Source organism: Amblyomma mixtum, chromosome 3 (genome assembly GCF_055824585.1).
Source record: "Amblyomma mixtum isolate Tamu chromosome 3, ASM5582458v1, whole genome shotgun sequence".
NCBI lineage: Eukaryota > Metazoa > Arthropoda > Arachnida > Ixodida > Ixodidae > Amblyomma > Amblyomma mixtum.
Window position 1 is genome coordinate 90,284,735 of NC_143014.1, and position 19,486 is coordinate 90,304,220.

General features: G+C 46.4%; 1 protein-coding gene across 4 annotated transcripts in view; it reads left to right on the forward strand.

The window, feature by feature from the left end:
* Window positions 1-19,486, forward strand: part of Oamb (Octopamine receptor in mushroom bodies) — a 510,270-nt gene that overhangs the window by 96,051 nt on the left and 394,733 nt on the right. Inside the window, exon 1 of one of the 4 annotated variants that reach the window (XM_089580074.1) lies at window positions 13,219-13,585. The exons of the other annotated variants lie outside the window; for them this stretch is intronic. The gene's annotated coding sequence lies outside the window, so the exon portion shown is untranslated. Of the gene's footprint in view, window positions 1-13,218; window positions 13,586-19,486 lie in introns of those variants that run through there. 4 annotated transcript variants of the gene reach the window in all.

Here is a 19,486-nt window from a genome sequence, read left to right on the forward strand (position 1 = left end):
TGTCTGTAGCCTATATCAGTTTTCGTGCGAAAGCACTACTTCACTAGCAAAGCTGAAAAACCCGGGGTATGTGTGAAGCCTCATCCTTTGGCGGAGCGCCAGCGGCGGAGGCCTTGCGCAGCTGCTCCGTCAACGCGCGGAGCCGCCCCGAGAATGAAATCCGGACGACGAGAATAAATTGAAGAATAAGCATGAGGTAGAGCGCATTTTGTAGGTACTCTCATATCTTTAATGGCAGTTCTCCAATATCCCTCAGGAGAAAAGTATATAACAGCTGTATCTTACCTGTATTCACCTATGGGGCAGAAACATGAAGTCTAACAAAAAGGGTACAAATTCAGTTGAGGACAAGGCAGAGAAATATGGAGAGGAAAACGATGGGTGTAACGTTAAGAAGCAGGATGCGAGCGAGTGGGTCACAGAACAAACGCTTGTTAATGATCATCCTAGTGAAAACCAAAATGAAGAAATTGGCTTGGGCAGTGCATGTAATGCAGATGAGATTAAGGAGTTTGCTGGGACAAGATGGCAGCGGCTGGCATAAAACAAGATTAATTGAAGAAATATGGGAGAGGCCTTTCTCTTGCAGGGGTCGCGGCCAGGCCCATTATGACGGCGATGATGCCAGGAAAGGGTTGTTTGTGGTTTTCAAAAATAAAATCCCCAGAGGAAGTTGGTGAACAAAAGTGCACGATAAATTTACCAGACTCTATCAAAGGAGCAAAAAATTCTGTCGATGCATAGGCTTCCTTTGATAGCGCCCCTGAAAAGTAAAAAAATCCTGTGTAGCGCATGTACTTTCTTCCTTATAGGTGCTGTACTTAGCGTCGCAACGCTACGTCTATGTGCAGATGCTGCAAATTTTTCCCCATGCAGACACGAAGTCTTGCCAACCCATCCAAGCCTGTTCTTTTTTTGACATACTCTTTATATCAAAACAAAATAGGGGGGCGTCATCAAAATCCTAACTTTACGCTGTACTATCGACAATTTATGATCAGCTGTGTTTTTGAAGATACTGGGCTACAGGGGCGCGAAATGTATAAAGCGAATTACAAAGGCGATGTCGAACACGCGATTTAAGGAAAATAGGCTGAGTAAGCTTTTGTATGTGAGGGAGAGCCAGTATTCCTAAGAGGCCCTTGTTCGGTGAAGGATGGACGTTAAGAGGGTTCTCGCATATTCTTAACATGTGATAGAAGGTCGGAGGTTTGGGGGCGGGGGGGGGGAGCTGCGTAATAGATACATGTTGGAGGTGCACGAGCTGGTTGGGTGACTAGCAAGTGGATTCTGGGGCGACGGAAAGGCTTCTGTCTGTAGCTGCCGCTACGGGACAGCTTCCTTTTTCAATGGAGTGCGGTAAGATAGAGGGCGCATGCAGCGGTCCTGACGGCGTCCGCGTAAGTACTCTGAGTCGAAGAAATTCCCGACCGACACAAGCCTCAGGGGAGACCGATTACTCACGCGACAAGTAATCGGTCTCCTTTGAAGCTTGAAGGTTTTGTAGATACAAAATCCAGCCGATTTTCACTATTTTGAGCCCCTCTGATTTTGCTGCTCTTGCCGTAAATTTCTACATTTTTTATCACTGAGAGTAAATTGATGTGGTAAAGCAAAAAGATCTCGCATTAAAGAATTTTTTTTTATTTTGCATACCAAATTCCCGTAGTAAAGTAAACGACATACCCAGGTTGAACAAAAATCTATCTACGTTCAGAATATTTTTTCGTCCTGGACCCGTTTGATCCTGTTTGAACCGGTTCAAACCGATTCGAATCGGAACGGAATGTCGCTTCGGAGCCGACCCTGGGAACTGAATCTGAAAGCAGCGATTCCCGAAAGGTAATTTAATAGAAACTGCCAGGAACTGATAGTTCTTCTCTACAAAGGCATTCCGAACTACCCATTAAGCCCGCGCCACAAACAGAAATAAAATATATGACAGGCCAAAAAGTGATGATGTTGATAAATATTTGCGAAAATACAATAATAAGCATTTCACTATCTTCTCGCTACGGAGCGCGAAAGAACTAGCACGGCATTTAATCATGAAGCTGAAAGAGCAATAAACTACTACCCCGGATTCGTACTTCGTCCATAAGCCTGGTAGCATATTCATCCCATCCCCGGCTGGATAAAGCGTTGGTTTCACGCAGGCGGCTATTATTTTCCACGCTCTTCCCAGATGGCGCTAATGCCTTAGGGCAGCTGTCTCGGAGCGCTGTCTTCATGAATAAGCAACTCTACTTGCACGTGCTTCCAGGCCACTAGCGTGCGCGCGTGGGGCGCATACCTCTCGGGCTTGTCTCGTGAGACTTGACATCAACTTTGGAGCTTCGTCAATAAGGCAACATGCACAGTAAACTGACGGAAGAACAAGCGGCTAAAAAAGGGCCTTTGCGTGGGTGCCTTACGTTGCAGGGATTTCAGCAGTATCATAATAAATCAAACTGAACCCAAATGAATGGTTTATAAGACGTCGGGGAGCCCTCAGTTTCTTAAAGGTCGTATGTACCTTTAGGCACTGGGTTTCCAGGGCTATGCTGAGTGCCCTTTCCCGCCCAATAAAAAAAAAAATTGCCAAAAGTGAGTTCTCTGTTCATTATGAGGTTCCGTGTTGATGTAGAATAAATGTCCTACTTTAATCATTTATGGCGTGCATGTACCTATGAATGGCCACCTACCACCTCCCATAATTCCGGCGTCTGTAATACTTTAGAAATACTTATGTTCTATATTATTTTAATAACGCAGACTCACAGCACAAGTATCGGCTTCCATATCAGCCGCAGTTTCAGCAGATATTAAAAGTTGATATCACGGTATGCCATCGTCGGTCGTTCCGGTTGGGCGCCTTGGGTGCCAGTAATCCAAGCAAGAAGGTTTGGTTTATGGGGGTTTAACGCCCCAAACCGACTCAGGCTGTGAGGGACGCCGTAGTGAAGCACTTCGGCCATTTTGATCGCCAGGGGTTCCTTAACGTGCACAGACATTGCACAGCACGCGGGCCTCTAGAATTTCGCCTTCATCGAAATTTGCTGCCGCGACCGGGGTCGAACTCGCGTCTTTCAGGTCAGCAGCCGAGCACCGTAACCACTCAGCCACCACGGCGGCAGAATCCGAACAAGAAAAACACACCACCACCAGACGCACAAACGCACACTTTAACCGCTGTTCTTCTAGAGTTACACGGCGGCGCAGAAATGAGTACGGCATGCAGCAACCATGTGCGATGAACCTTGCAAACAACATTGTGGACTACAGCAAGATGGACTTATCCCACTTTCTGGATTTAACAAGCACTTATGAAACATCTTTCCTTCCTGGTGTTTGCCGCTGTGTTTCTGGGCACTGAAAGAGTACTGGACACAGTAGGGACAGGCCCGGCATACACCACAAACAAGGCCCATCATCGACGACCAGTCTGACATACCTTCTTTCTTTCTTCCCTTCCTTCCTGCCTTATTTCTTTCTTCCTTTCTTTCCTTCTTTCTTTCTTTCTTTCTTTCTTTCCTTTCCTTCTTTCCTTCTTTCTTTCTTTCTTCCTTTCTTCCTTTCCTTCTTTCTTTCTTTCTTTCTTTCTTTCTTCCTTTCCTTCTTTCTTCCTTTCCTTCTTTCTTCCTTTCCTTCTTTCCTTCTTTCTTCCTTTCTCTCTCTCTCTCTCTTTCTTTCTCTCTTTTTCTTTCTTTCTCTCTTTCTTTCTTTCTCTCTCTCTATCTCTCTCTTCCTCTCTCTCTCTTTATCTCTCTCTCCCTCTTTATCTCTTCCTCTCTTTCTCTTTCTCTTTTTCTCTCCTTCTCTCTTTCTCTCTTTCTTTCTCTCTTTCCTTCTTCCTCTCTTTCTCTCTCTCTCTCTCTTTCTTTCTTCCTCTCTTTCTCTTTCTTTCTCCCGTCCTTTCGTTTTCTTTCTTTCTTCCTCTCTTTCTCTTTCTTTCTCCCGTCCTTTCGTTTCCTTTCTTTCTTTCTTTCTTTCTTCCTTTCTTTCTTTCTTTCTGCTTCTTTCTGTCTTTCTTTCCTTCTCTTTCTTTCTGCCTCTCTTTCCTTCTTTCTTCCTTTCTTTTTCTTTTTCTCTTTAATACTTTCTTTCCTTCCTTCTTTCCTTCTTTCTTTTTTCCTTTCTTTCTTTCTCCTTTCTTTACTCCTTTTTTCTTTCTTTTAATTCACCCTTTCTTTCGTTTTTTTTTCTCTCTTCCTTCTCTTATTTTTCCTTCTTTCGAAATCCCGGGCGCGGCAAAATTAAATAACGCGCGTGTGCTGTGCGACGTCAGCCCATGTCAAAGAACCCAAGGTGGTCTAAATTAACCAAGAGCCCTCCACTATGACGTCCCTCCATGTCTCGTTTCGGGGCGTTGTACCAAACATATTACAAACCTTTCTTCTATCTTCCCATTAGTAATCTCCTTGGGTACGTGGTAGCGCTTAGTCTTCGATGATGCAACATGAGTCGCAAAGGACGCACAGGATTCGAAGGAACACAACAGCGGCGAGAAAGACCTTTCCTGTTGTCTTGAGTAAATTCTCCCGATGCAAGGTCTGATTGCTCAAAGCCGATTTCGGGGCGTAAAAAGAGGAACTTGAAGGGGTTTTGCAAGAAAGAGGAACAAAGCGGGGTTTTGCAAAAAAAAAAAAAAACAATGCACTAATAAGGCTAACCCGTTCCTTCAAATGCCGTCTGTCAAAGGGAAGCGCATGCAACAGATATTACGCAAATGAAAGGAAAAAAGAGCACTATTTTCTAAGAATACATGGGATTGAGATAAAGCTTAAGCAGTTGAGCGCACTGTTTTTCTTTCCCCGACCGCAAGCACATCGGACTAAGGCAGAATCCCCTCGTGAGAGGCAGATAATGCGGAAATCAAAGACAAATCTTGAAGCGTACACGTGGCATCCTCCTTGTCTTATTTCAGTGTCCCTCTAAATACTCGGCGTTCACAGTGATTATATGCTGCATCAGCGCGGCTTACGTTGGCTCACAGTGACAAATTTCACTCTTGGCCACACTAGGTGCACAAGGGAAGACCACCGGGTCATTTCTAAAGTGACAGTGATTGAACATCACCAGAAATGAGGTTTCAAAAGGCAAGGAACATTTGCGTACGATTCATCGATTATGTGCGCCACCCGTCCCTCGCCGCGCTTGCCCCCGCGGGTTAGAAGACGTTAGTTTACCCGAAGGAGACCGGAGGCACCGCAGCCACGCATACTGCACGATCAGCGAAGCCCGCTTCCAGGCCTTTTCAGCATCATCCCTCTCCTTGATGGAAAATTACACACGGGAGAACTGAACAATCTCCTCTTCCATTCTCCCGGCACAACTGTGCCATAGTGCCTCTGGGTCGGCTCGTTTTAGCAATTTTTTTTTTCAGCGGTAGCGTTGCAGAGAACTTTCTCGGGAGTACACGGTGTTTGTGTCGTCGTGTGTCACCAAAGGAAACTCTGGCGTTCACCCGCTGGCCTATGATAGTGCTGCCAAGGTGTGATGGAAGGTGCATGCATACTCTTCACAACGCGCGCTGTGCAGTTCGGTGAAACGTGTGGATGTTTTTTCACGACACCAAAGACGCCAACTGCAATTAGATCACTTTTGCGATTCTGGCTCTCCAGCAGCACATGAATGATATGGCCTTCTTCTGATATAAAAGAGGGGAATTTGTGCCTCTAGTTCACATGCTTTAAATATACTCTGCACGTAAATGTGGATTTCAGTTGAGGCTGTTTGGCGGTATGTTACGAGCAAAATATATTATTCCAATTTTTGTTGCTCCTGATTCGGTCGCCATCTAAACTCACATACTCCCAATATACTGCCGACTCTACTTTTGCTGCTATGTAGACCTCAGAACGCGCTAATATTTTATTTTATTTTATTTCAAGATACCCCTAAAGGCCCTCTTCACGAGGGTATTACATAGGGGGTGGTAAAAATTTCAACTTGAGTACATAGAAGGAACATTAACATGAGTAACAGGGCAAAAAAAAAAAAGAAGCAAGAAAAGAGCAATAACTGGTAGTCAGCAAGAATCGAAATGTGGCGGAACAACAAGACACAACGTAGAACATATCGTAGAAGATTCATTCGTGTGCAGTACGATAAAATACATTCTGTTCGGAAACTTCTGAAAGCAGTTGGTTCGTCATGCGAGTTGGTTCGCCCGTGTTGTCTACTTCGTTCTCTGTCTTCAGACGCTACCAGTTTCGTCGTTTCGTCGACAAGCACCCTGAAGAAAGAACTACAAAGCGTTTCTGCCTTCGCTTCAGCATATGACAGCTAGTAGAAAAATATTTTGGCCATACATTGCCGTGGGTTTTACTGTAGGTTGTTTGTGATGCAATGTAACCGAGCCTACTCTAATAATACTGCTGTGTCTGCCAACCATTTGCTATGAATTGCGGTTCTGCTGTCCCCCTGTATCAGGTCTCTGTTAAGTGGCACCACTGATCTGTGAAGTCATACAACAGTGTTAACAACGTTAGACAACAAGGCCAACATTCGGAACGCTATTTTGGAAGCTACACAAGAATTCTTTGGCGGTTATAACCATTTAGCTGGCAGTAAAAGAAAAGCAGTCTCAAAAGGACTGAATTCTAATCGCTTGTTTCTCTCCATTGCATTGTGAAGTCTGGGCAATGACCCACGCTTTGAAAGCATGCTGTGGGAGCATTGATCGGCGCGCAAGGCTTTGAAGGCACTGTTGCGCTACCCGGGTTCGACCGGTGGTCGCAAACATATTTACTTGTTGGCCGTGGTTCACTGCACTTGCACGTGTCTTCCTTTCGTCTCCCTTTCTCCTCTCATATCCTTTCTGTCCTCATCTCACAACATAAGGCAGCAAACCAGGTACTCTTTTTCGTTGACCTCCCTGCCTTCCGTCCATCCTCATATTCTTTTTGTCTTTGTCATTGACAAAAACGATATCGAGAACATAATGAAAAATGAATACATACCTATATTAATATTTGTTTTTTTTTTTAGTCTCGCTCCTTCTAAACACCTCCATGGCGTCTTTGAACAGCAAAGAAAGCCTCGTCGCTATGTCCAAGAAAAAAAAAGATTGAATAAAGCTGCATCAGAAAGTCCACGGAGCATTTATCACCTGCCGGGTTTTGCCGGGCTCGGCCGAACCGCGACGGTAACACGATGCCCGCTTTTTAAATGTTTTATGCGCAGTCCCGCCGCCTGGACGATAAACGGCGCTGTGCGCAACCAGTTCCTGGCGCTGCAACCTGGTCATGCGGGCATAAAGTACTGCCCTGGCAAAAAACAGCGTCTTTGTTTTCTTCCCGCGGGGATCATCGGCGTTCGCAGCGGAAATAGTTTACCGGGGTTGTTTAAAAAAAGCAAACCTGGCTGTTTTTTCAGTGCAGAAACGGGTTAGTACCCATGCATTGATGCACGATAAGCTTAACATTCTTCTGTCTAGTTGTCCCGATTCCAGCATAAGGCACTCACACGGTCACTTTCTGTTCGTTTATAAATTTGCGCTGTAAATAAACTAGCTGTTCAAGAAAGGAAAATAATTTGCTCTTCTTTTGCCTTTTTCGAAAAAAAAAAAAAACAAAGCGATCAAGATGACCCATTCAAAGAGGTGTTTCTAACGAATATGAGCGTTATGCTCGGCAGGATGTAATTGCAGCGTCTTATAATTATCATGGTATTGACGCATAGCGCTTACGTTAGCGCTCCCGTCAGACCCACGTTATTCGTGGCAGATCCAGTAGTGGTCCCGCGGTTGCACGACGACGCCCTATTGAGATGCGTTTAAGAAATGCGTGTTGCAGCTTCTTATCCCTGCAGGAAAAGCAAAGTCTAAACAGCTGTCATTTGGATGCTTACTGTCGCAATGTTCCACTTTCCCCAGCCTATGCGTTTACTGCGTTTCCAGCTTGCCGGCACCTGGTGCCATCTAGCGCGCCCAGGGCGACGTGCGCACGCGCTGTGGCGCCCCGTGAAAGCGGAACACTGTACCGGATAGTGGATTGCGCTATGCTACAACTCTCTATTGGCTGCATTGTTGTCGTACGCGCTCCTTCAACCGATGTGCTGGCGCTGTTCAATATCTGCCATATATTTCACGAGCGACATTAGTGCACCGTTCACCGCAGGTACTAAGAATGAGGACTTATATGAATTCTTGAAAGCAAATTTAATCAGACAAGCTAGTGAAAATACGTGCGTAACTACCGACCGTAGTTCACTCACTCCAATAGTAAGGTAAAGAATTTATACTTAAGTGGTGGATAACTTTGCGTAAAAGCGAGCACGAGTTAGTTTTACTCTGTCTACAATTTTCCTGGGATAAGGTTAATGTTCGTTTTATAACTAAGTGAAATTACCCTTCGATAATTTATATATCAGATTTTCGGCTCTGGTTCCTATTGCACACTTCTAGCAGGAAAACTGTTTATGGTTTATGGGGGTTTAACGTCCCAAAGCGGCTCAGGCGATAAAGGTAAAGGAGAAAACATTACTTCCTAATGTTCACGTACACCTAGCGTGTGCATTGATATGCCCATTCTCAAATTTTTGTTCATTTATTTTGTTAATTTCTCCAGTCGGTTTGACGGAAGTGCTGGGCAGCCGCAATTATGGAGGTACTGGTCGTTCTTTATTAAAATAAGAACAGAAAAGAGCCACGATCCTTTTCTTTCGTTTTCGCCTATCCCACAAGCCGATGAATGGATTCGCTTTCGCAGCGGCAATTAACTGTGCTTGTCGAATATATAGCTGGCGTGGGAGTCCCAGGTCCGGAGCTTCAGCGGCGCGGGCAGGCCGCCGCCGGCCGGCCTATCAGCATTTGCTGTCCAACAGAGGGGGAGTCGGTCAACCGCTGCTTCAATGAATGAGGTGTAGAGCTAAGAATGGGCTGGAGTGAGCGGATATGAGCGCTCATACAATGTGTTGGAGAGAGGGAGAGTGCACACTGAAGGATGCTGGGCAGTGCGAGGAAACAACGGAGGAAAGAAGGGCAAGACAATTCTGAGCATATATGCGATCATGACAGAGTGGTGTCATTTTTTTTTTCAAGCGTTCATACATACAAACACATTCCAGTTCGTGTTGGTGTCATGATTACAGGGTATTGTTGTACCCTGTAGAAAGCACTGGTAGCAGTGCTGTGCTATATATTGTTTCACACTTGGACATTTGTAAGACATTTCAAGCTTGAAATGACATATAAGGTTTGATGATATCTCGTCTGGTCGGGCAGCTAATTCTTTTTTCACGTCAAAAAGGAAACAAAGAACGTCAACAGAAGGTTGTCTTTAAGACGTTTCGGCTTCCTTACCGAAGCCTTGTTCACTCATTCCTTACGGTACAAGGCTTCTGAATAGAAGCCATAACGTCTTAAACTTTTTAGCAAGAATCGTTTTTGGTCGGCGTTCCTTTTTTTTACTTTTCGACATGTACATTTCAAGCTCTAGAAAAACAAATGCATCCCGCACATTCAGCCCGCCGATATGCTACACTCTAAACAGAAAAGAGCAGAAAGAGATTAAAGCTGACTCTCTTTTTACTCCTATACAGGTGTATTCGTGTTTACAGTGGTACGTACCACACAGCGATTAGAATCTTGCCCTGCCACGGTACGGCGGTTTCACGCACGGCGTGGAGCTCAGTGAAGAGAACCGACGAAAATCATACGTTTGATAACGTTGTTATACTGCGCCATACTTTTATTATACACTGATGACGCGAATTGCGTTTTTAAAAGTTTACGAATGGAGTAAATTTGTCTGGCTTTATTAAATCATGTCGCCATTTTCCTGGCCCCGAAGCTGACAGCATAGCTGTACCACTCAGTCTAGGTTAGAGTGCATTCCGTTTGCTTATTGTATTGAGGTTCATATTCCAACCTACGACACACTACGTATAGCTCCGTGGCTATGATTTTATTTCACATCATTCTTAAAGAGTAGGATCATAAGCTGTAGCGCGTAAATAGCAGAGAAGCCGTAGGCAGTGTAAGCAACATTTTATTTTTGCTATTTCAAGAAACTGAATATATTACGCGCAGTAAACTTGCACCGTCCGAAGCGTAGCGAGAACGACCTGATTGTTATTTTTTCTTTTTAGAATTACAGAAGTTCCATGATATGGTGTGCGGCCAGTGAGCTCAGCTAGGGTACGCTAAAGGCTTCGAAACTGACCCCTCATGTAAAGCCCTCACCCGAGGGCCCTTGAGGTATTTGTAATAAATAAATAAATAAAAAATAAATATACTACAGCAGAAGAGTCCAACTCACACCGAGAAATTGTAGACAAGCGCATTTTTTCCAAGGGTAAATTGTTTATGAATGCAATTTTTTCGCATATCGTAAGAATCCATCATAACAATTAATACATCCGTTATCTGCAATTTATTGCCAAGCCCTCCACGCCCCCTCCCCCCACTTCGACTTTTTATGACAGTCTTAACCACTCGACGCGAGGGCAAGACAAATTTTAAAAGCAAGATTTTGCTACGCATCAGAAGGTTGGACCATTCTCACCAGAATGTTCACAAAAGCATCTCACAATATTCCAGTGGCCTCACAATTAAAACTGATTTCCAAGAAAGGTGGACTTGTTTGGGTTCACACAGAGGAAGAAATTAACAAAATATTCAACAAGCACTCAGCGAATTGAAAAAGTACCTATTGGTATCAAAGAGCGTGCTGCATACTTAAATATTCGATTCGTTATTCGTAATTCTCGAAAGTTCACGTGTCCTCTCTCCATTACATAGCAAGAAATGGTAACTTCCGCTTACGCGCGCTGTATATTTCGACAGCAGCTACTCCTACCACGGTATCGTTCCAAATGCGAGGAATCGCGTTCTCTGTGCCGCACTGCTAAGAACCACGATGTCTACCTCAGCTGTTAAGACGAGTCTTGCCAGCAGTGCCTGCCATGGCAGCCGAAAGGCAGCAGCGATATTCTGTCGTCCGCACAAGGCTGCAGGGGTTGGTTGGCACGAGAACTCGCGTATGCACTCGGGTTGAAGGCTCATGCACCGCATGCTCTCGGAAAGCGTTAATTTTGCCCCCACTTTTCCTGCAGATCTTACCGTTCATGCAAACTTTAGACGCAAAATACAAAGGCGATACCGCGCTGTGGAAATACGCTCTCCCAAGAACTAGAGCAGCCAACGCTGAAAACTGGCTCGTCGAGCCGCAGGGCAGCGCCAGCAAATGGCTTTGATGTTCGAAGAAGAGGCGCGGCCAAAGAATCAAGTATATTGCTCGCCGCTTCCTTACGAACGCGTCGACGGCGCGAGAATCTCTCGGGAACCAAGCGACGGCATAGCGCCTAAGCGTAACCCAATCAGCAGGCGAACACGTAGCGCCAAAGTAGCGCTGCTCTGAGCTGCTTAGCCTACGGGCAAAAGGGTTGCTCCACGTCGTGTGTTTTCCGCTATTTCCCTTGCATGTTGCACGCAAGAGCTGCCACGGGGCTTCCGGTCTATTCTAGATAGACTTATCGCGCCGCCAAAACTGTTCCTCTTGTGGCTGAGGCCTGCTCGCAGGGCGTATCACCGGACACATCGGCGCGATGGCCCTCACAGCAACGATGGCGCTGCGAGTGAAGGCTTCTGCTCGTGTCTCGCATGATTCACTCGTTGCACGCTAGGAGCGTGAAATGATGATAGCCTGATGCGATAAACGCAAGAAAGAGGTCATCTCTTGCCATAACTACCCGATAAGCACGGTTTTCTTTCTTCTGTTGAGCGTAGTACGACGCATGAGTAATGGCAAAACAGAATAACTTCGTTAAATTTATAATCCGTCCGCCAATGCTGGCCTGAGGAATCGCCGCTCGGCATGCACGGCAGCGCCACTTGGGAGCCTGCTTTCAAGTTCATGGCGTGTCGAGCCTCAGAAGCTGATCGCTTAACTGATTCGTCTGGAGCCCGGTCACAGACGCGTTGCAGTAAGCGTAAGCGTAAGCGTAAGCAGTAATGCGGTAAGCGTTTTCAGATAGCAGTCGGAAAATATTTCTCAACGCAACGGCCAGCAGCAAGGCAAAGCAAATACATGCACTTGCAGCGTCTCAAGCTTCTGTGAACGAGCGCAGCCTGCGATCGCATTTAAACCGTAGCCTAAATTGTCGTCTGTGTCAGACTGTATAGTACTTAGCGGAAGCATGAACTCTTCGCATTGCATGAAGGCTGCTTGAGATAGGCTTGACTGTGTAGTAGTTTGTACCATCTCTGCTGACTAAATTATCACCGGAGCACTTACCGCCGGTCTGCTGAGCGCCGATGGCATTCAGCACCGGACTACTTGTTCTAGTTACGTAGCCCTGAAGTTGGCGCATGATAGTCTCAGATGCTCATGCGCCACTAAACCCAATGCAAGTTACGTAGACCGTCTTGACCATCAGTGATATGTGTTATTTCCACTCACAGATGAAGTAAATTTTTGTTAACTTCCGCGTGAACGACGTCTGTCATTGTTCTGTATTACTGGCCGAAATTCCCGTTTCGTTTCCTAGTTGGAGAAATTGCAAAAATGGGTTTCTGTACTTAGCACGTAAATGTAACATTGGCTTCAGCTATTCAATTCAATTCAATTCAATTCAATGCACTCGAGATGTTCAGCAATGCAGATCGAAGTTTCTTAAGCGCGAACGTGCGACGGGGCAAGAAATAGTATCACAGTGAGCCCAGCCAATTCTACACCGAACACACGTTATACAGAGTCACGACGCACTCGTTAGGCTCAAAGCAGCGCACACACGCGCTCTTTACAAATCCGCGAGACGTCATGGTATTAGGAAGTTGTAGCATAGCCGAGACGTATTAACATCGACGTATAAGTCAGTCTCCAGTATACGTCCGTTATGCATCTCCGCTATTTTCTAAATCCCACTATTATAAAAGCGTGTGCTTTCATGTCGCTACTCTGCAGTCATTTCTTTTGCCACGAAACGTGCGAAGAGCCGAGAAGTCAGTCGTGCACCGCCTACGAGCGCGTTTGGTACAAAAGCCGCTGCACCAGCCAAGTGGGTGTTTTTCGACCCTCATTAGTCACGTCTGGTTTGCCATCTATTAGCATGCGGCATGCCTGAGGGCGACCAGTGGCGGCGGCCTGTCACGCAACGAGGATCAGGAGAGCCGCAGACACCGCGTCGAGCTTGACCTCGCAACCTTGCCGGCGGCATTCATTCACGCGTTACCACGTCATGAACAATCCAATTAGCTGAACATTTTCTCACTAAGTATTCAAACTAACGGCCTGCCAGTGAGCCGTAGCTCTGTGGCCGCGACGCGAGGTGCAGCAGACGGTGCAGCTATTTGCGCCAAGGCGCTCGAGCGTGCGCTTCAGCGGAGCGCAGTTCATTGGCCGTGGCGCGACGGTATCGCAAAGATGCTTGCTCACTTCCACTCATTGTTCCTGCCTGACGCTATCGATGTTCTCACGCGGTTTGTGACTTCGCGGCGCTGACACGAGACGCACGCACTCGATCAGCCAATCGCGCCCATCTCCGGCTGTTGGAGAAAGAGATAGCTGTCGCTGCCTCGCCATTTTCCTCTAAGACTATGCTTTGTCACGGGAACTGGGTGCCGACAATAACCGGATAACGTCTGCGCAGTTCAATACCCGTGAGTACTTTCCGCCGCGTTTTCTCTGTATTTTTTTGGACAAGTTCGTTTCGCACACGATAGAACGCTGAGCTGGTTATTGTTCTGGCAGTGTAGCGGTGATCCTTTGCGGGCGCAGTGATTTTTCTACATATTACTATTACTAGCCATGATTTCTACACATTACTATTAGTAGCTATATATAACTAGCCTAAATGACGATAAAGTGAGTTGCTATCACAAAAAGGCGATAATTATAGTTTACTGCACCAAAGGAAGAAATCTGCTATGTGTGCTTCCTTGCTTATGCTAATTAAATTTTCTGATAACAACAACTTATTACAGAAAGCACTCCAAGGTATTTTGGACACATGCATTACAAATGAGGACTACAACGAGTGCACTGGCGTGCTCTGTGCGGACGTCCACGCCGCATACTGGCGCGGCCGGATCTCTTCTGCAGTAGAAGGAGAATTTATGCAGTATCGCGGCTTTTCTGCGCAAACTAGAAAGGGTAGAATGCATAATGCATGTGGTTGGTGAGATCATCCACTATACGTCACATTACTCGCTAGTAAAATGCATACTGTGGTACGTTTTGTTAGTGTACAAATCTTCTGTGCCCCCTCCTTCGCGGTGCTTCATACAGAACACCAAGGGGCTTACCATCTACAGACCAATTTTAAACATATGGGATGAAGTCTGCCCTCTCGTTTTGCCTCCATGCGTTCCCTGCCCCGATTCCCCTGTTCCGTCCGCTCACCTACTCTGAGCACCAGCCTTAGCTACTTCTCTTACAGTGCTCGCCGTTACTGTTTCAGCCTTTTTGCGACAGCGTCTCATGACCTTCCCGCAATGAATTGGTAGGGGGAGTTTAACGGTCCGAAGAGACACATGGGCTTTGAGAGACGACGTATAGTGGAGGACACTGGATTAATTTAGAACACCGGAGCTCTTTCGACGGGTGCGGGCATCACACAGCACACGGCCGTTTTTTGCATTTCATTACCATCAAAACCATATACCATGGCCACAAGCCACCGCGGCGAGTTCTCCCCCCCCCCCCCCCCCCCAAAAAAAAAAAAGGATTAAAAGTGTCGTGCGACGAGTAAAAGCGTTGTATACTGCCATCCTCGACATATTCTGCGTTTCGTCCAAAATATGAACATCAAAATCAGCTACTCGACAATTATGAATGAAAACTTTGTAGCGTAAATGTAAACCTCTCAATCCTAGTTTTCTCTTCAGTTTAGTTTTGTAAATGGTCTCATCATCTGAATGTCTCGTTTCTCACTCGTCGTTACAAACGGAGGTGAAAGCAGCGTAAACCGAAGCAAACATGACTACAACGCATCAACCGACACGACACTCAAGTTCAGAAGTTACTACCTCCTCCTGCTTTACACTGGTCTCAATTTCGGTGGCTGGGCGTTTATTGGAGTTTGATTAGGGTCACACGCCCAAATCACCCCCCGCCCCCCTCTCCTTTTCCTCTTTGAGATTTTTAATAGCGTTTGAAATAGTTGCGGAGCCCTACAGTGTGGCGTTTCACATAGCCTAACCAGATTGAAGCTCAATGATGCAAAAGTACATTATCTCTCAAACCGGTACATGCGAGTAAACAACAAGCCCAAATTCACATTCCGTTTCGCATGTTTTGTCTGCACAAGGCCACGTCAGTTGTCTTCATCCCGTCAACAGACGGCGCTAGTGTAGCGGCGGCAGCGTTTTCATTTCTCCGACGGCTACAAAGTTGAATTGTCGCAGACAAGGCTCGCTGTGTTTGCCCTCCCGGCATGCTCGCGGCCCCTGTGCTCAAAGGAGGAAGTAGCAGCACTGGAACGTGCTGTGCAGGCAAGGATCACGCGCACTAAGCATCGTTCGCCTTCTGGCATCAAAAAAGCCTTATCGGCGCACTCGCGCGCGCCCCGTAGCATGCATAAGAAAGGAGTTACCTCACATAAATCAATGAGAGTAGCGGTAAACCGCCGGAACGCGCGTCGTCGCCCGAGGTTCTTTGCTCGCACGCGGGGCGAGCTTGTACGGCGTGGTTTACTTTATTTCAAACTATTTCCCGGCGCCAGTAAAATAAAATACCTTTCGACGGCGAACAGAAAAAAAAATGAATAAAGAGAGACACAAGGGAGCGACCTCGGACCTAAAGGGTGCAGTGCTCGAAAAGGTGCACGGCGGTTTTCTTCTTTTCTTCTGTCCTTCATCTAACTGCGTGCCTAGCTTTCTTCTGCTTCCCCCCCCCCCCCTCTCCTTCCATCGTTTCGTTTTTTTTTTAAATGCTTCGACGTCCTAGACGGGAGAACAGAAAAAGGAAAGAACAAAAGAAATCGACAGTCGTGAAAACTTTTCAATGGCGCCGCGCTGCGCTGCGCGTGTAAAATAAAGCCCGTTTTGTTTCACTCACTCGAGCAAAACACCCTGCGCAAATACGTCCATTGTTCCCATCAGTTCCAGGGACTTTTCTCTTTCTTTTTTTTAAATTCTTTTTACTACCCAAGCTTAAGGATACGGGCAGAGAAGAAAAGATTGCCCCGTTGTATAGGGAAACCAGGCGCCCCCTGTGCTCAGCCCGCGGCACCATCTCCCCGCCGCCCTCCGCTGCTGTACCCGGCGAGCGAAGCGCTCCGAGACCACAGCCGCGCACACCCGAGGAGAGCACCGAAAAAGGGGTTCCGGAACGTTCCTTGGCGCGCCCGAGCTTTCCTTTATTGCCGAACAGAGCGGGCCGCCTTGTCCTTATCTTGAACTTGTTCCTAATGTGCGCTGCCCGGTGTGCCGCTTTGCCCTGCTCCTAATTACCGGCCATAATTTAAGCTATCGGGGTGGGGGACCCGTCGGACGAGAAACAAAACGCCGATCTTATTCTTTCATTTCACCGGGACCGATGATGAAAGGCGGACAGCCTAGCACGGAATGTCTTTTCTCCGACAATAACCCTCACTCGAACAATGAAGAATCATTCACGCGAGAGCTCAGCGCCTCACGAAAGGAGGCACGACTCTTTTCGCAAAAGAAAAAGGAAAAAAAAAGAGAGGCAATCAGGTTCTGAGACGCTCTTTTCAGTTCTTGTCCCTGACAGTTATATATAGCGGCGTGGACTCAATATTACTAGCAGCGAGGCATTGCAGGAAAAAAAAGTAACGCTGATGCAGACGGTATACTCGAGAGGAAATGGACAGTGTGGTAGAAACTTTGTTCAATGCAGCATCGCCAACACGTCAGAAGTATTAGAAGCAGCACCCTTCGCGGTGGCTCAGTGGATATGGCGTTCGGCTCTCGCGATCTAGGTTGCGGCGGGTTCAATCACGGCAGCGCATCCAGGCTGCAGTTCGAATGCGGAACACTGCAGGAAGGCCCATGTATATTGAAATTTTAAAGTACGTTAAGCGCCCGCATGTGGTCGTAATTAATCCAGAGCCTTCCACTACTTCGTGCCTCATAACTCACACTGTTGCTTTGGAGCGTAATAAAAGTGACGGGTTTCAAGCTCCCAGCTGTAGCCCAAATGTCCGTCATTTGCCAGTTTGTGCGTAGCTGTTGATATTATCTGGATCACGCATGAGCGTCATGAAACTCGGACGTCAGCATGAAACCGAACCCAGCTCATATCGAACTACGCATGAGACGCATATAAGGAAGGTATCCATTTCATTAAGTGCAGTATTCCTCTGAGAGCCAGTTTGCCCTTCTTTCGCGTCTGACCGGGGGAACAACGAAACCCACATTATCTTGGCAGTCAAAATCAATGCGAAATCCCTTACTGCGCAATCTCTCATGGTCCAAGGCGCTCTTTGGGGCGTCGAATTCTGTCACTAATGTATAGGGTGTCAGCAGATGGATAAAACAAGAAACTCGATTACGCTGTGGCCATTAATTAATGCCGCATTTTTGGCGATTTTATGGTGCGACCAATGGTGTCTTTACCTTCGGCCAGTCGAATTAATTACGTAAAACTAATTCTCCGTCTCAAAAGAGACTCCAGATTTGTAAGAAGTGTAAAGTACAAATTTCTAGAGCGTGAAAAAGTGCGACATCAAGCAAAATTTTGCCATCGGTAGGTTTGCTCTGGAAATGTTTCTTTTACAGCGGACAAGACTTGCAAAATTCAATATCTCCACATGTCGTTTCCTTAGCCATAGGGACAGACTAACAGCTGATTTTCTTTTTGACACTGCTTCGTTTGCTAAAAATTATGTCGTAGCTGCCAATATAGCTCAGCGCACTGTAATCATGGCGATAGTTGTAGCCACTTTGTTTCCCATGGTTACTTGTCGATTTGTCGGAGATTTTTCAATGTCTTGGCGTTGAAAAATCTCCGATAGGTTGGAGGATTTCCGGCCAGACCTTGACGTTGTAGCTAAACACGCTGCTGCAGACGACGGTTAAGCCTCGCCGTCACCTGAGATGACTACCAAATGGCGCTGAGCCTTGTTCTGCCTCTTCCGATTACTCGAAATCCATCTTTTCTTGCTGCGTCTGTGGAATGGCCTCCAGCGGCTAGCACGTGGACTGAGTACGAAGCACTCCTCACACGCGCACCTTCATTCTCGACAGAACCTGACGGTAAAAGATGCGCGACAAAATAGTACTTTTAAATTTTCCACAGCTGTCAAAACTGTATAAGGAGGAGCTGCGCATGACCAAGCATGACAACTAGCATCACATCCAAACTAACATTATGTACAGCCCGAAAAGGAAGACAGGGGAAGAAACACGCAAACAAACAAGCGCTGCGAGCCCAACGAACTAGAGATGAACTTAAGCAGAACCGAAAACTGGGCGAGTTGGTGAGCGTTCAACATTATGTACAGCGCGAAAAACGAAGACATGTTTGTTTGCGTGTTTCTTCCCCTGTCTTCGTTTTTCGCGCTGTAATGTTGAACGTTCACCAACTCGCCCAGTTTTCGGTTCCAAACTAACGTTGCCAAGAGATCATCCTCTGCGACAACAGTTTCATCAACACTAAACGATCGATTCGTGCTTTTACTGCGCGAGCCGTGCGCGCGCCAGGCTGGCAAGACAATGATCATCCATTGTAAAAGAGTCCCCTGTATAAGTTAAGTCGTATTTATGCGTATCGCGGACCGTACAGAACTCATTTTTGTGTTTTCACTTAAACGCTGCTATCTTTCACCTCTTCCTCAATATTTAATCCTGAACGCTCTGGCTGCCATGTGACCGGCAGAATGTATGTATAAGCTGAATAATTCGGCAATTCAGCAATAGAGCTCGCGCTATGCGCTCTCTACTACAAATGATGTAATAGCAGGTTAACTGTATGGCATCTTTTAACCGACAGGTGCCGCCAGCAGAAAAAAAAAGTGACTTTTCCGCTTGATGTCACCTAGCTTCTGCCCCTCATTTACGAACTATCCGGGGTTTAGCAACGTGCACCTCTGTGCTCCTAGATTTGCAGGCTGCTTAGAGAGGCTCGACACAAATGACACACGTTTATACCGCCCTTGTGTTGCTAAGGAAGTGTTAAATTTCGGTGCAGGCAAATAGTTCTACTTTCAGCAACAGCATTCTTCAAATTCTTCTAGAACATTCATTTCAACGGGCGAAACTTTATAGCACTGTTCTGTTTCTTTTCCTTTGCTGTAATCGCCAGTATTTTGCAAGGAGTACCGCTTTTGCTTTCAAAACAATCCTTCTAAAGGGTGGCGTTATCGGATGTTATGGGATGTTATAACAGCGGGGCTGTTATAAACCACTGTGATTTGTGGCGACAAAGAAACTAACTGCTAGTGCAACGAGTAGCAGTCGCTATTCAGTTACCATAATTAAGGATCAGCGCACCAGAAAGACACAGGGACAGAAAGGAAGCGGCAAGACCTTAGTGCTTTGTCCGGTGGTAAAACCTTGTTCCTGATGCAGAAAAACAAAATTCTAGCTCTGCATGCAGCG